The sequence below is a fragment of the Petaurus breviceps genome, unplaced genomic scaffold, assembly GCF_028583685.1.
Source record: "Petaurus breviceps papuanus isolate PSGF00001 unplaced genomic scaffold, PetGlider_PUasm1.0 126, whole genome shotgun sequence".
Classification (NCBI taxonomy): Eukaryota; Metazoa; Chordata; class Mammalia; order Diprotodontia; family Petauridae; genus Petaurus; species Petaurus breviceps.
The window spans coordinates 79,438,797-79,457,023 of record NW_027185655.1 but is presented as its reverse complement, the minus strand read 5'-3'; the positions used below and the strand labels follow the sequence as shown (position 1 = coordinate 79,457,023).

Sequence of the window (18,227 nt, the reverse complement as noted above, 5' to 3'; positions counted from 1 at the left end):
GCAATCTGGAATTATGCCCAAAGGGCTATAAATACTTTCATACCCTTTGATCCAGCAATACCACTCCTAGGGTTATATCCCAAAGAGATTATAGAAATGGGAGAAAGACCCATATGTACAAAAATGTTTATAGCAGCTCTTTTTGTTGTGGCAAAGAATTGGAGATTAAGGGGGTGCCCATCAATTGGGGAATGGCTGAACAAGTTGTGGTATATGCATGTTATGGAATACTATTGCGCCATAAGAAACGGGGAGCAGGTAGTTTTCATATTTACCTGGAGAGGCTTAAAAGAACTGATGCTGAGTGAGAAGAGTAGAACCAGGAGGAATTTGTACACAATTACAGACACAATGTATGTGTGATGACCAATGTTGATATACTGGACTCTTCTCAACAATACAGGGATATAAGTCAATCCCAAAAGACGCATGATGGAGAGAAAAACATGCATCCAGAGAAAGAACTAGAAAGAACTAAATTTATATCCAGGTGGAAGTGAAATACCTGATCTTTTTCGTTCTCTTATTTGATTTTATGTCCTCTTTACCATTTTTATTCCAGCTGGTACAATCCATCCTTATAACCTGACCATTGTATAATGTGAAAGTATTTACAGATCCTATACTTGATAATAAGCCGCCATGGGGAGGGGGAGGGAGGGGGACAAAAATGTGAAATTCAAGGAATTGTGGAATTGAATCCTGTAAACTAAAAGGAAACAAACAAATTAATAAATTAAAGTTAAAAAAAAGTATGTGTTCATGGCCATAGCTTATGCAAATGATGAGTCATTCTTGACAATAAAACAAATCTTACTAAGTTCATATGCATAGTATAATCTGTTTTTCTATAAGTGGTGTTCCTAGAAATAAGTTTTGGGAGACAAGTAAGTCCTTAAACTTTGATTTTTAGATGTGTCATTCTGTATAGTGCTGTTAACACTGCTAGAGAATCTAGATGTTACATTATTTGAGTACCACCCAATTTGCTTGCTGGCATTTCCAGTGTTGAATATTCTCTATGGGATACATTTCTTTATAAATACTATTAATTTAATATATATTTTTTTAGTTATTGAATGATTCTAGTTCCATGATGATGAGTAAAGAATATGAAGAATGTTGGAAATTATTTTAAGAAAGACAAAAGAAAATCAGTTAGTAATTGACCAAATATGATTTAAATCATTTTAATAATATAGAGGTTAATAACAACAGCAACAATAAATTATGTGTTTATTATTATATATTTTTACAGAAAACATCTGAAACTTTGAATACAACCACATCACAGAAAATAAATTCAATTATAATAAATTATTATTATCAATAAATTCCTTATGATCACACATTATTAAAAACATAAAAATAAAACAATGAAAAATACAGAATATTTTATTATTTCAGAAATTCCTAAGAGTTCCCAGGAATTTTTATTGCTCTTAATCAAATGCAGAATATTATTATCTTTTGGGAATTTGGAAACACTAGGAGTGAGTACTGTTTAAATTCCATTTTGCAAATGGAGATACAGGGAGATTACAAGGCTTACTCATGGTCACGTGCCTAATAACTATTAGATGCAACATTTGAAATAAATTATTATTGTCCCAAACCCAGCATACTTTCCACTACATCACAACACTTTTCAAATTGTTGACCTGACAGGTAAAATTGGTTTTGAGTACTTGGAAAGGTGGGTGAATTATACAGAAATTTAGTTAATTCTTTTTACTATGTAGCTACAGTTAAATATCTGTCAAAGGATAAATTAATGTTTAGTGAAGGAAGGAAGCAGGAGATTATAATATCTTATATATCAACAGAATTAGAGTCTGTTTTATGGGGGATGGGCTTATTTAATTTTCTTTGAGTATGGTTTATTTCTTTCTTTGTTTTCTCCTGCCATGCTTCAGAGAATTTTCTCTATTGATGAGTTACTGACTGGAGAATCAAAAAGTCCTCCTTTGGGATTGTAAATGAGAGCAGTGTTTTGGTAAAACCAGTGTTTTTTTAAATGATAAAGCCTTATGATGTAGTTTGGGCTTGACAGTCATGGGAAACTGGTCAACTCTTTTTTGTGCACAAAAGAAACTGAAAAAGTCTGTCAGATGAACTCATAACTCTCCCTCATTTTCCCCTGTATTATCGTGTAATAGAAAAAGGATTAGATTTGGAGTCTCAGATTTTGGCTCAGATTTTTGCTTTGTTACTTATTACTTGAGCATTGGCAAGACACTTAACTTCTGGTAGAATGTAAACTCCTTGAGGGCAGGGCTATGTCTTCCTCATTGTAGATACTCAATAAATACTTGTTATATTAGATTAAATTTTCACATTTAACATCTGGAAAATGGGCAAAATAATACTTTAAATATATACCTTAGGTTCATTTTCAAATAAAAAAAATCAAAAGCTTTGTAACTTTAAATGATTTTTTACAGTGATTAATTTATTTTATTTTTGATTTATGGAATAGAACTAGCATTTCCATGACATATTACAATAAAAAGATGATTGCACATGAATGTGCAACTCTACTATGTGTGCTTACAGTTTGTAAAGGCAAGCATGAGCAGCTTTCCAAAGAACTGCTTCTGTGAACAGCTTTCAAGGTTCTGATTACACAGTATAGTGAACTCTCTATTTATTCAATAACAAACCAATATAAAACATTCATAGAAAACAAAGTACAGCATTAAGAATATTTTAACTTCACAACTTATCACTAAAATGGCCACATAGATTTCACCAAAGTAGTCACATAGTTTTAAGCAAAAAATAATATTCATTTAGTAAATGACATAAAGTACAAAGGTCAAAGTTCACCCACAGGGTGCAATTAACTTACAATATCATCAGTCACCACAAAGGACCCTCTGAAGGGGTAGTGGAAAGTAACAAGGCCATCCATCCCTAGGTCACAAGTAAGTTACAATCTCATCTGTCAGCATTATAAATATCCAAGGAGAGATCTTTTCATCTTAACTCAAGGCAGGTTCTCAGCTTCCATGGTTCCTCTTCCATGGTCCCAGCTCCTGACCAAATCTAACCAACTGCCACCTGAGTTCAAAGACAGACAATTCTCTGTTCCTTGTCTATCTTCTTGTGGAGTTTCTGTTCCATATTGAAGCTCACAGTATCTGGTCCACCTCAAGTCCTTCACAGTTTCTGTTCCTGGGAAGACAAAGCTTAACAAAGTCACAATAATATTCATTAACATTGCTGGCACCATCATCGATTCACTTTCTGCCTATGAAATCAACATGGACCAAACAACAAGGTCTGAAGGATCAACACAAATCATCAGTATAGTCCCTGGGCCTCTGAAAATTCTGGCAAGACACTCCTCCAGGATTTCTCTAAACATATAAAAAGAAAATCTTTCAAAGCTTCTGAATCAGCATCAAGGTCCCCGGGCTTCTGTAATAATAGCGCCATCCTCTATCAGCAGACAAATCTCACAAAGTAACATCAAAACAGACAGACAAAGTACTGACACCACAGCCATGCCTCCTCCCATTTCTCCTCTCTTCTCATTTCTCAGTTCTTCTTAATTCTCAGTTCAGTCCTAATTTCTCATTGCTCTTCTCAGTTCAGTTCTCGGTTCTCTTCTCTCTCTCCAGCAATAGCAACCCAGCCTCCAGATGCTCACTCCAAGAAGTTCTGACTCTCCAGCTTGTGCTTTTCCTTATATATGGTATTAGCTCTTCCCTGTTCCAGCCCCTTTCTGTTACATCAGGAAGTCCATCCCACTGTGGGATTCGAAAGTTCTGGGTCTTAACACTTGACAAAACCATGAGCTTGGAACTAAGTGCTAAGTACCTGTTAACTTGCCAATACAAGGGGATCTTCAAATTCCATTACTATTACACAATTGGACTAGGGAAAAGGATCTGCCACCTCTACCCTACCTACCCTTTGGTACCCAATATTAAACAATCCTATTTGATTATAATTAGAATAGAGGGGAGAGGTGATGAGGCAGGTTGCATCCTTTTCTTTCTCCATTGAGTTATCATCTCCAACACCTCTGTAGATAATAAGGTGACTACATCATCTCATAGTTGAAGTCCTTGAAAATAACTCACAAAAGGCCTCTTCCTCATCAAAACTTCCACTTGGGCATCCAGAGCTCATGTTGTAAGCTGGAAAAGGACCCTTAAAGGTTATTTAGCTCAACTTCTTCATTTCATAAATGAGATATTTGGTGCCCATAGAAGAAAATAACATGTTCAAAGACATATAGCTAGTGCATGGTAGAGCTAGAATCAAAGCTCAGTTTTTTTATTTTGTTTATTTTGTTATTTATTCCTTATATGAATCCATTTCCACATAAAATATAATGGATAATTTTAAGGAAAAAAATCATGACAGCTTTATTATGAAGGAGCAGGGTGGCATAGTTGATAGAGCCCTGGGATGGGAGTCAGAAGACCTGACTTCAAATCTTCTTTCAGTTACTTACTAGTTCTGTGACTCTAGGCAAGTCACTTAACTTCTGCCTCAGTTTCCTGGATTGTAAAATTATGGTAATAGCACCTGTCACCCAGAGTTGTTAAAATCAAAGGAGATATTTGTAAAATGCTTAACAAAGTACCTGGCCCATGGTAGGTACTTTATAAATGCTTGTGTTTTCCTTCCGGTACTAATTGAACAACAATATGATGTAAAACTGATTTCTCTAATAATAAGAAAGAACATATAGAGTAGAAGTAAAAGGTTGTCAGAGTAGGACAAACACTACGTCTAGGAGGGTACTCAAGTTACAATAGATATTTCTTCTTTATTCTCTTACTGTCCTCGGTATGAACAATAATATTAAACCTGAAAATGGTTATGTATGTGGACAAATGTGGCTACTAAGAGAATGACATGGCAACTAATGTAAGTTCTATCCACATGAGTTACTGAATTAGATTGTTCTTTGCTTCATGCTGCAGCTCCAAGTTATATAACATAGTTTTGTGTGTAGATTCCCTGCTGAGTTAGAAGATACTGAATTTTAAATTAATTGAGTTTCTGTACTTAAATCAACATCATGTCGATGATAGTGTCAGTCAATGTTTATGGTACTGAATATTAAACATGTCTTTATAAAGAATGCCATCAGGGCAAAGAATGCTTCAAAAGAAATAGCAAATTGAATCTATATTCTTTTCTTCAATTCATAAGAGCAGCTTGCCAGACTGACAGCCATGTCTTCTTTCCTTATGTAACAACTTTCTTTTTGAACTAACATGCTCAAAAATGTGTTTGAAAATTCAATTTTTCTCATGGCATTTTACCTAAAACCCCTTTCTTATCTGTGAACCCTCTCTCCTCCAAAGTCGACCACTTATGTTCCTGAAACTATTGATCACTGGAGGTAATGAATGTGCTGTTAGAATCTCTATGAAAAAAAATTTGGAATGTTCAAAAGTTCATATCACTATTTAATAGATACATGGAAATTTTTTTTCAAGAAACAATGTGGAAGGTTTACCTTTCCCTTATTCCTCTTTTAATTCTTGTAAGTTCAGAAACATTCATTACTTGGATCATAGTGTTATGCCCAAACCCAAATCACATGCCATCTGATTTGGAACCAACCATTAAGCCCCTTTATATTTGTCTTTGTCTCTATCTTACACCCTGTAATAGCTTGAAACAGCTTAAGGCATAATTTTGAGTATTGCCCAAGGTGTAGTCCCCTAACCCCCTACTTCCTGAATTAGCATTCTATGTATCATCACTATGTATGAGGATCAGTCACAGGGTCATGGTATAAGTTTATCTTAAGAAGAGACCACCCTGTTCTGTTCCTGCTGACCAAGCAGGGTCCCCATACCCTGTACTCAGAACATGACCCTAGCCTGTTCCCATCACCCAACACCCTCCACCCTTTACCCAGAACATGACCTCTAGCCTGTCCCCATTACCCAATGACCCTTCATCCCTTCACCCTCTACCCTCTACCCTGTTCTGGGAGGGACCACTTTCCAGGAAAAGTTGTACCCTTGTACCCTTGCACCTTTTTCCCAAATTAGCTCTGAGCTATAGATCTAACCAATGGCAATTGTTGGCTTCTGTGCGTCATTGCTTTAGCTAATTCCCCTCCACAATTGTGGTTTTTGTGGTTTTAGCCTTTATAAGCACTGTATATACGCCAGTTCGGGGCTACCTGATTTGAGTTTGTACTCCAAGCAGTTGCACAATTAATCAATAATCCACACCTAAATTTACCTTGAAACCAGGTCTCAGCTTACCCTTATTCTCTGCAAAATTTCAAGCTATAAGGGAATTTATAGGTCATTTAGCAAAAAAAAAAAAAAAACTGACCCTATATATGAGTAAACTCAAGCCCAGAGATGTTAATGACTTGCTTAAGACTACATAGCTAGTAAGTAGAAGATCTAGGGATGCAACTTATGACATTAGATGACAAATACTGTGTTCTTAACCCCTTATCATTCTGTCTTTAATCATAATGACTGAAGATCATGGATACTGTAAGATCTTTGATGCACTCTTGTCTGATTCCTTCTTGTATGTATGTTTCTCATTTATATGTATGATGTTATTAATACCTAATCTTTGATTCTTTAAGTTTTTACATCACAATATATACCTAGGCATAAACTGACTATATATGTTTATATCTATCTATCTAATCTACTTAACTGTGTTCATATGAACATACACATATATTTCCATATCATACATATATATACATATACATTCTACTATTATAGTACATTTCCATAATACATTACCTTTTATATTTTGCTTTTTTTGGAGGGGGAAGGCAGGGCAATTGGGGGTTAAGTGACTTGCCCAAGGTCACATGGCTAGTAAGAGCTAAGTGTCTGAGGCCATATTTGAACTCAGGTCCTCCTGATTCCAGGGCCGGTGCTCTATTCACTGCACCACCTAGCCTCCCCAATATATTATCTTTTAATTCAAAAAGTCTTCTTCCTTTAACATTTTTTAAATTCTTCTTACCCCCATATTTCATTTTTATGTATACCTTCCCTTCTTGGCATCTCAGTCTTTTCTTTACTTCCTTTTATTTTTGTCCCTGCCATATTAGTTTGCCAGTATTCTGTTGTTTGTAGACTAAGAACATGATAGTTTTCTAACACAACAGACGGAAGTAAAGGCTAGCTAAGGAATAAACTTGGCTGATTTTAAACACCACAGATGATACAGTCACAAAGGGGACATCTCTGTAGCAATAAATAAAGAAAATTTCTTTGAAAAAGCAAAGGAAACTTATACAAAGGTTGTCATTAAACTATTTTTTGTCAGTAAGTTTGAGGAGAGAATTGAGTGGGAGAAATGTCATTAAATATTTAACATTTAAATTGTTAGGCATGTCATGTGCCAGTGTATAGTTGGTCAGTTTTTAGCTAGATTATTGTGAATTGAGGAATTATAGTCTCAGCCCTTGGCTAAACACTGTGGTTTCCCCTCCCCCCCCAGTCAAATCAAAATGTTTTCCTAAGGATGAAATCTTTAATTCCTTTTTTTTGTTTGTTTTGAGTGTGTGTGTGTGTGGGGAGGGGGTGTTTAATGTCACTGAAGTTTTATTCTGTTGATATATCATGGGATGTAAGTAATCCTGGTTTCTCAAGGACTATACCAGTTTGGTACAAGCCCTGGCAAGTCCTAAAAACCTGGAAAATCTTTGAGCATGGTTCCCCTGATGAGCATCAATTGTCTGGGGATTAACTTCAAAGTGGAATATCACCAGAAGACTGACTGCTAGGTTACAAGATTTTCAGTTTTGTTGTGTTTTGTTTGCCATGGTTATCCTTCAAACTTTCCACAAAGGTGTAGAAGAGTTGAGAACTCAATTAATGAAAGCATTATCACCCTGGATTAATCATGAAAACTATAAACTTCAAATAATTTCTTTATTGTTTCTTTGTAGCTGAATATCAAAATACCTGACTTCATCGTTAAAAAAAGAAACAACAAATATTTTCTATTCAGTGTTTTAACTTTTATCAAAAGGGATAAAGTTTCATTTGAGGGATCATTACTATTAGTAGATAGACATCTAGTACTTTATGGCTTATATGGCTTATAAAGTATGTAGCATAAAGACCTTATTCTCTTGATCCTCATAACCACTCAGTGAGGTAGTGCAGATATTATTTCCATTTATATATAAGGTAACTGAGGTATACAAAGATTTTGTGGATTCTTAAAGTGAAATCTCACAGCATTGGTAAAGCCAGCATCTCAAACCTCGCCTTCTGATTCACAATCTTCCATACTTTTCAATGTCCATCCTTCAGGATCATGCACATCTGCCTAGAACCAGAATAATGAAATAGTGGGATTTTCAAGATATTCCTGTTATAGACCCATAGATCTATCTCTGGGTTTTCAAATTTATTAAGTATTTAAACTGGAACCATCTGAAAGTCACTTAGCTTCTTAGTGCCATGGGATATGATCTAATGCCATGCAGAACTAATACCAATGAGCATTGGTAGTAGGATATATTTCATCTGGAGTTCCCTATACCAAAAACTTCACAGATATTAACCAAGAAAAAATAAAAATCAACCAAGAATCATGTGGCACTTTGTTTTACAAAGTTTTACAAAGCACTTTGCCCACAATTACCTTCTAAGGGAATTTATGCAGTTTTAATGGTACTGTCCAATGAGAGCCCAGCCTTCATTGAAAAGATTCAGATCCAGGTTTCTTGCCGCCCAAATCTAGTGTTCTTTCCATTACCCTACATTAACTTCTCCAAAGGTAATGTTGGACTATTAATAAACCAGGAATTCATATATTAAGGGGAAAATATGATAAACTAGAAAAGAATATAGAAATAGAAAAAACAGTGTGTGTGTGACAGAACTACAAATCCTATACCATATGTATTTTAAAGATAAATATATCTCTACAAGTGTTTATCTTGTGTCCTAGATTTTTAAAGATAATAGCTGGAGACATTTATGTTGACTCAATAGATGTATTAAATATCTTAGGACTTAGAAAAAATGACTATAACATTGAATAGCAATATTATATAAAGAAGCATATTTTTTTTTCTTTTTAAATAAGGCTAGACTGTTTCATGGGTGTTGCTTGTAAAGAAAGAGGCTTCTCATATTTGAGTGTCTGATCTAAGAATACTTGTCCTAAATCATTTTTTAGAAGAAAATACTGCTTCTCCACACTAACGACCCTTTATCACACAGAAGGTATTCAGTATATTCTTGATGATTAAATATGACTATTACTTTTGTTTAATTGAGTCCTCCAAAAGATTGTCCTGGTCACATGAATGTTAGTTTCAAATACAATCATCCTCACTCCTATAAATACACACAAATGACAAAAATATTTAGATAAATTTGGATACTTAGTTTCTATATTTAGTTATATGACATTATTTGTTCAGATACATTAATCAATTCCCCCCAAATAACTACACTCTCCTGAGAGACAGAAAGAGAAACAAAAATGGAGAGTTAGAAGCACCTGACCGTGTAACCTTGAGCAAGTTACTTAACCCCAATGGCTTAGGGGCGGACAGGTGGCTCAGTGAGTAAGAGCACCGGTTCCAGTGTCGCCCCGATTGCTTTAAAAAATTTAAAAATAAAAAAAAGAAAGTTAAATGAAATGGCCTAATATAGTGATTTTGGCCTACTACCTATATTACCAGGGGCTTTCTTTTGCTGAACTTGATCTGATCCTAATTTGCTGTGAAGTTTCCCAATTCTGAAAAAATCAAATCTAGAATGGCTTCAACATCTACTAGGCCTAAGTTTAGAGGTTACCTGACCTTCCAGGAATCTGGGACTTAGAGCAATGGAGACCCTCCCCAGTGCTATCTCACCAAAAGATATGCCAAATAAGAATAATACTGCCTTCCTGGCCTTGCATTGCACACCCACATGTTTCACTGTCCTTTGTCTCCAAGTTAGATTCCCACACTTAGGTTGTGGGCCGACCTCCCCAACAATGGGAGAGAAGGCCAGTTGGGGTGTTGGGTTTCTGTATTAGAAGGTTATAAAACCATGGGCTTCCTTCTACCTGGTGCTTTCTCCCTGGCAGACACCATCTGAGTGACAAGGGCAGAGGGCCCTTTCTCATGACAAAGAATAAAGACCTTTTCTGATCTCAGATTTAGACTGTGAATTCTTTTATCCCACATACTAGCAACCACCTCGATTTAGTAAATGCCAGAGGCAGGTTTATTGTTTCCAAACAATGCTCTTTTCTATTGTTGTTTCTTTTGGTAATAAATGTGGTTGATTACTTAAATATGATTGTCTTTTATGTGACTAAGGATGAAATTGGTAGCAATTTTCAATGGACTTAGCCTTCTGAATTTTGCTAAGTTGTTCATCCTAAGTCTTTCAATTGTTTACAGAAAACATAAGGTACTCGTTGACCATGTCAATGGTTGCAGATATTCAAATAAATGTCCTGGCATTATAAAGAAAAAGACAATAACAGCTAAGAAATCATAAATCCAATAGTTACTAAACACAGCATTTAATAGTCATAAGCATTCTTACTCATATCCATGAAGAATACTCTCCTTGTCAGTCTACCTACATTTCAAATGTTAGAAAACCTAAAGCCAGATTATTCTATACTACTTTTATTATTTTTATTCTCTCTCTCTCTCTCTCTCTCTCTCTCTCTCTCTCTCTCTCTCTCTTTCTCTCTTTCTTTCTCTCTATTTCCATTCTCTGATGCATTATTTATGAGTATAAATCTATACATTTCCTTTTGTTCTGATAATATTGTACTCTAAGTTTTCTTGCATAATTTCCATCATTTTGCCATGATATGAAAAGGGCCTTTTTCCTGGTTTCTTTCATTTTGAAGGGTTGTATTTTTATGACTTCATGAATCTCTTTTTGATGGTGTCCTTTGAAACCTTTTGATAGTTACAGCATGGTTCAGAGGAAAGCTGACTGAAGGACTGCAGTAAAATCCAGCTGTGCCACTTTCTGCTTTTGGGACCACAGTCTTTCTCAGTAAATCAATCAACAAACATTGATCAAGTACTTGCATTTGCCACATAAAGTACTAAGTGCTAGGGACACAAAGAAAACATAGGATAAAAAGGTGTTCATCCTACAGTAACACAATCAACAAAATGCAAACAGAAAACTACAAAAAAGTGTTGGCTGCCCATCTTCTGTTCCCTAAGATACAACATTATAATTCAGTGCCAGTCCTTTAGAGGGCTGAGGTTGATGTTGAGCCTCTTGCTTCTTTATTCCCAGAATGTTTGCATACTTCTACTTCTCTTATTCTGGTATGAAAAGAAGCCCCAGAAACCCCTCCTACTAATATGCCCCATCAAACATCTATTGGCCCCAACTGCTGGCCCCATTATTTTGTTGTTGTTCAGCTTTTTTTCAGGAGACTTTCCAGTCTTCTAAGAGGACTAGTAACTATACTATACAAGGACTGTTTGAAATAACTAGAGAGATTCAACTTTGAAAACATATATGGAGAGCACTAAAACTATCTTTGAGTATTTTAAAAATCATTTCAGAGACAGTTTGGGAAGAAAAGTACAGTTACATTCCTAAGAGGAAAAAAAGGTCTTTCTACCAGTTACAGCTGTTTAAAGGGTGAATGGGCAAATTTGGGAGGTAGTGCTCTCCATTGTTAGAGGCCTTTGAGTGCTTTGTTAGAAAAGCTTTGGAGAGCATTACTGGTTAGGAGCAATTTGGATTATATGAACTTTGAAATCCATTCACTTTCTGAGATATGGTGCTTCTATGTAATCATACAACTGAGTGAAAGGTAGAAAAATATAATATCTTGTTTTATATGTTGTACATTTTTTAAAGAATTAGGCAGAACACAATAAATGAATGAATGAATAAGAAAATATTTCTTAATTACTAACTATTAGGTACTGACATGCAAAAATGAAACAGTCTGTTCTCAAGGAGCTTATATTCTAATACATGGTGATACCAGAAATCCAGTCTTGATTTTTTCATGTTATTGTGGTATTATAGGATCATCAATTGAGACACAGAATAATTAATTGTTAATCAAAATCCTTTAATTTATAGTTGAGGAAACAGTATGTAAACTGTATCAAACAATATAAATGCCACATGTGGGTTAAAATTAAATAATACATGATAAATGAAACCGTTTCGATAACTATGTCCAGCAGTTCTTTCTTACTGCATGTCAGTAAAGTACAGGGCATGAATGGCTGTCATGTGCATCCAAGCTTTTCACCTGTGTCTTAAAAGAAGTTTTGTTCAAAAGTAAAAAATAAAGTGGTTCTTACTGATGCTAAGGTTCTCCAAACAATACTACTTTCAGATATCAAAGTGTCCATATAACCTAACTTCAGAATTTTTTTCAAGACAGCCACAACAAATGTGAGTCTAAGCAATCCATTATTTTTTGAAGTAATACTTTATTTTTTGACAAATATATGTTAAAACAATTTTGAAATTTTTTTTAAGTTTTGAGTTCTGAATTCTATCCCTCCCTCCCCTCTCCCTGAGAGGGTTATCCATATGCAATCACATAAAAATAAATCCATTTTAGTCATTTTTTACAAGAAGAAAGAAAGAAAAGTGAAAATAGTATCAAGAAATTCATTCTTTAAAACAGTAGATGAAAAAAATATATGGCCAAGTTCTCCATGGTGCTCTAGCTATCCCTAGGAATTATCACTGTATATTAAGCATATAAGTGTCTAACAAATGAATGACTGACATATATACATACATGCATATGTGTTTGTATATCTTGAACAAATTTTGAAGTTCAGAAAAGAAGTAGGAACAAATTTAAATATAGTAGCTAAAGAATATATTGGGAAAGATGTTTTTTAAAAGAATCAATGCATGCAAATCAAAACAATCCTGAGGTACCACATCACACCTATCTGATTAGCTAACATGACAAAAGAGAAAAATTATAAATCCTGGAGAAGATGAGGGAAAATTGGAACACTAATGCATTGTTGGTGGAATTGTGAACTAGTCCAACCATTCTGGACAATAATTTGGAACTATGTCCAAAGGGCTATAAAAATATATATACCTTGGGCGCAGCTAGGTGGTGCAGTGAATAGAACATGTCAGGAGGACCCGAGTTCAATTCCACCCTCAGACACTTAACACTTAATAGCTGTGTGACCTTGGGCAAGTCATTTAACCCCAATTGCCCTACCTTCCCCCCTCCAAAAAGTAAAAAAAAAATGCATACACTTTGACCCAGCAATACAACTACTAGGTCTATATCCCAAAGAAATCATACAAATGGGAAAAGGATTCATGTGTATAATAATATTTACAGCAGCTCTTTTTGTGGTAGCAAATAAGTGGAAATTGAAAGGATGCCCATCAATTGGGGAATAACTAAATGAGTTGTGGTATATGAATGTAATGGAGTACTATTGTGCTATAAGAAATGATGAGCAAGCAGACCAGAAAAACCTGAAAAAACTTAAATGAACTGATGCTGAGTGAAGTAAGCAGAACCAGAGGAATATTGTAGACAGTAACAACTACAATGTGTGATGACTAACTTTTATAGACTCATCTCTTCTTAGTGATGCCAAGATCTAAGACAACTCCAAAGTAATCATGATGGAAAATGCTGTCCACATCCAGGAAAAAAACTATGGAGTCTGAATGTAGATAGAAGCATATTATTTGCTCTCTCTTTTTTCTGTTTTTATTTGTTTCTTCTTTTTCATGGTTTCTAATTGGTTCAAATATTTACAATGTGACTAATGTGAAAAAGGGTTCAATATGAATATATATGTAGAGCCAATATCAAATTACACACCATCTCTTGGGGTTGGAGGAGGGGAGAGATGGGGAGAAAATTTGGAATTCAAAATCTCATGAAAGTTAATTCTTAAAACTAAATATAAATATATAAGAAAAAAAGAACCAATGCTCTCAGTCTCACATTTCTTGCTTCCATAAAAGCCCATATCTTTAATGCCAACACTATCTTCTCAGAGATACTGAATGGCTTAGAATCATGGAAAATCACCACTGCAAAAAATTCAAAATTACAGGTAAACCAAAATATAATGGAAAATATACATGGTTTGGATAGCAGTTTGAAGCAGATTAAGAAAGACCACTTGTCCAAAGGAAGGGATAGAAAATATTTTTAAAGTTTATATGACATTATAAGAAGTATGACATAATAGAAAAAAATCTAAACAGACATGTATTAGTTACATGAGTATGGAGCAAGTTATTAAACTTCCTCATGCCCTACCAACTTTCTAACATTGTAAGTTCCAAAACAGTTTCTGATCAGTGATTATTAGAGGGTTCTTATTCTTCTTCTTCTTCCTTCTTCCTTCTTCTTTCTTCTTCTTCTTCTTCTTCTTCTTCTTCTTCTTCTTCTTCTTCTTCTTCTTCTTCTTCTTCTTCTTCTTCTTCTACTTCTTCTTCTTCTTCTTCCTTCTTCTTCTTCCTTCTTCTTCTTTTTGCCTTTTTGGAGGGCAGTTGGGGTTAAGTAACTTGCCCAAGGTTACACAACTAGATTTTTTGTGTGGATGTGAAGTGTCTGAGGCCGGAACAGAACTCCAGTCTTCCTGACTCTAGGGCCGGTGCTTTAGAGGGATTTCTTCTAAAGAGATTTCCTTACATTGAAGAAGTCAAAAGTTTAGACCAAAACGTGAACTAGAAAATAAGATGGGTGATTACATACTAAAAAGGTAAGACAAAAAGGGAATGACTTAGTTCTATATTGATAGTTTTTACATGACTTAAAATACAACAGAGAAAGTCTTGGGAACATAGATTTAAAAATAAAGAGACCTTGGAGTCCATCTAGACCAACCCCTTCATTTTGTGGATAAAGAGACAGAGTCCTAGATTTTTTCAACTGGAATCTTCTAACTTCTCTTCTGTCATAAGAAATTCTGTATCCATGAACTGGCAGTGTCTCACTTGTATCTGCCATGTATTGTTTCCTTAAGTCCAGTTCTCAGGTTCTTAAGATCGTTGTGCTCTTCTTCAAGGCTCAGTTAACTTGGAACCTCCTATTTGAAGTTTCCATTGATTCCCTCCTCCTCACTTTTGGTAGTGTCCTCTCCCACCTGTGTCCTTGGACTGTGTTTATTTATACATGCTCCATTTCCCCATTAAGCTACCTTAGTTAAGAACATGTTTCACTTTTGTCTTTCTATCTACAATGCTTAACAGCACTGAGTATGTACCTGGCACATAGTAGGGGCTTGATAAATGATTGTTTGATAAATTAATGAATCCTGGCACTCTGCTAACTACTGACTATTTGCCTGTTATCCTTAGCTCTTTTAAGAGCATTTTAAGTCCTGCCTTTCACAGCTGGAATTAAACTGAGGCCATGAAGTTGAATCCAGACATGAAAAAACATGTCTAAGGGGTCATCTAGCCATTCTTTGAAGATCTCCAGGGGGCAAGAACCTATTTGGCCTCAAGTAATGACTCTGAGTGATGCTGATACTCCTTCTAATACTTAATCCTGCAAACTGTGCATGTCCATAGGATTTATTACCAATATTTTAGGTATTACAACAGATGACATTTTTTTTAATGTCAGGTAGCACATATTTTATTTTTCTGATGGAGAGGCTAGAATGTTTCCATACCATGTTTCCTTAAAAGTCAACACTCTGATGGACAAATAATGTCATTTATATAAGGCATTCTATATTTTTACACAATTTAGCCATAATAACTCACATGTATTTAATAACTTACAATTTACAAAAAGAATTCCCTACAGTCACCACTGGGATAGGTTGAGCAAGTGTCATTTCTCCCATTAGACAGATGGATATGCTGAGGCTGTTAGAAATTGATTGATTGGTCCAATGTCATACCACTAGTAAGTAGTAAAAACAGGATTTATTAAACTGAATATGCATACACACACACACACCTTATCTCACAAGCTCACAAGTTCATACGTTTAGAGTTGGAAGGAACCTTAGAGGTTGTAAATTCAAACCCCATCATTTTGTAGATTGGAAGACAAAGGCTCACAAATGTTGAGCGACTTGTCTAGGGTGTCAGACATAGCTAATAAGTGTCCAAGCAGGATTTGAATCAATGGCTTCCTGACATGAGGTCCAATATTTACTCCACCTCCTGTGTTTTAAGTTAGTATCATTGAAATGATTCCTTCAAATTTAATAAGAAACTACTCAGGATCCCCAATGAGTGTTCCCATTCTAAATGTAGTAAGTAATGACAGTTTTTTTACTACATTAATAATTAGAAAGAAAACCTCTGTTGACTATAAAATTGGCTCATTTCCCTAAGTTTACCAGCAATCTTCCCACAAACAGTTCCTGAAGAGCTGGCATTGGAGAGTGAGAAAATGTCAACCTGGAAATTGGAAAAGATCATAATCACCAATAGGACTGAGCAAATAAAATCTCTGCTCTCAGAATACCCACTATCCTCTTGATTCTTTTTGTTTTTGTTGTTGGCTCATCTGATACAGGAAAAAAAAAGATCAAGATTAGCTGCATTTTTCTAAAGGAACTGTCAACCTGAAAATCCTATTCCATTTTTGAGATCACCTCTGATTTTGTTTTTGAAAAGCCTTCATGATGAAGCTATAGGGCTACCACTTGATGCTGATTAAATACCATAATCCCCTTATTTGTGCAGGTCCCCTGTGCTCCTCACGTTTATTAAACACAAGATCTAATGAAGCTCATGCAGTGTTTTTGCATAATTATTACTTACAGTCTGAGATGAAGCTCAGTTCCAAGCCATTTTCATTTATGTGCTGAAACTAAATGATTAATGTGGATTTTTACACATTTTAAGTTTAATTTTTCAGCTTAATGAAACTATAAATTTTCACCTCTCAGAATCTTCCTATCTCTTATTTAATTCAGTATATAATCGAGAACATGCTTTTACTACAAATGAGGAGGCCTTTCCAAATTTAAATTAATTAGATATTAAAACAGACTAGTAAATCAGATGCTAAAGATTGCATGGTGTTTACTTTGTAACATAAAACTGTAAAAAGTGAAATTTTCAAGTTTACAAAGGTGGTTTTCCATTCCAACTAAATCTAATATCAAGTTATTACTTTTTTTTTTCATTTTTTTTCAATGACAGTGATGTTCCAGCATAGAAACACTTCAAGATTTTAATTCTGTTATTTCATTTAGGTGAGTATTCTCTCTATCAGTGCAGACAGCAAATAGTCCATGCCCTAGTAGATCACTTTCATGAATTGCTGTGTATGGGGGTGGGGGGGGAATCCCCTCTGATGGCCAATCTTGGATTATGAATTTTGCCAAATTTAGCTTCATTGATTGCAAGTGATGGACAAATATTCATCATCAGGTCCATGCTTGAAACCTTTCCAGGTTTAGCTGAGTCTGGAATATGCTAACACCACCTTGAAGAATTCAAAGTTACATCTACACCAGAATGAATGCAGGTTACTTTCACACCACAAGAAATATTTTAGTGGATGAACTTGCCTAGAGAAAAGAAGGCTCGGGGGGACATTTTCATGTTCTTCAAACATTCAAAGGACTTTTCCTGTGAAACAGACACTGCTATGTTTTATTTAGTCCCATAAGGCACAACTGTTCTCCCAGATTTTTTGTCTTCAAATAAAACTTGTTATTACTTACCAAGTATGTTCTAGTCACTATTCATTTCAGGTATGTATTGGACTAGATGACCCCTCTAACTAAATTTGTCATCCTGTTCCTTATACATATAGTGTGATACTGCAATCCCCCAAGTCTTTCTATTCTTTATAGTCTTGCTTCTCTCAACTTGCATCCCCATATATACTAACAAGCTGGGGTTCTCCCAGAGGGGTTTAACTGTTACAATTACTTTTCAGAGTTCTAGGTATAACCACTGTGGTTATCTACACTCCTACACTTTATTTCCAAGTAGTTGAAGGGAATATATATATATATATATATATGTCTATATATTAGGGTATATGGATATATGAATACATATGTGTATATATGTTTACAGGTATACATAGATAGAGGGCACAGGACCAATTTAACAGGAAGGGATGATACTTAAAAGGTGAAATTAAGAGGCGAGAGAGGAATATAATGAGAGGAGATGGGGAGAGACAGAATGGGGTAAACTATCTCATATAGAAGAGGCAAGGGAAAATGGTTACAATTGGAGGGGAAAAATAGGAAGGCAAAAGAGAATCAGTCAACCTTATTCCCATTGAATTTAACTTGAGGAGGGAATGAA

The 18,227-nt window shown here is 35.1% G+C and overlaps 1 long non-coding RNA gene across 1 annotated transcript in view; it reads left to right on the top strand.

The window, feature by feature from the left end:
• The window catches only part of LOC138170630 (uncharacterized), a 39,142-nt gene extending 21,508 nt beyond the window's left edge, over positions 1 to 17,634 (top strand). The window contains exons 2-3 of the long non-coding RNA XR_011170692.1: positions 17,103 to 17,155; positions 17,357 to 17,634. This is a non-coding gene — a long non-coding RNA (uncharacterized lncRNA). The remainder of the gene's footprint in view (positions 1 to 17,102; positions 17,156 to 17,356) is intronic.
• The last annotated feature ends 593 nt before the right edge of the window (positions 17,635 to 18,227 follow it).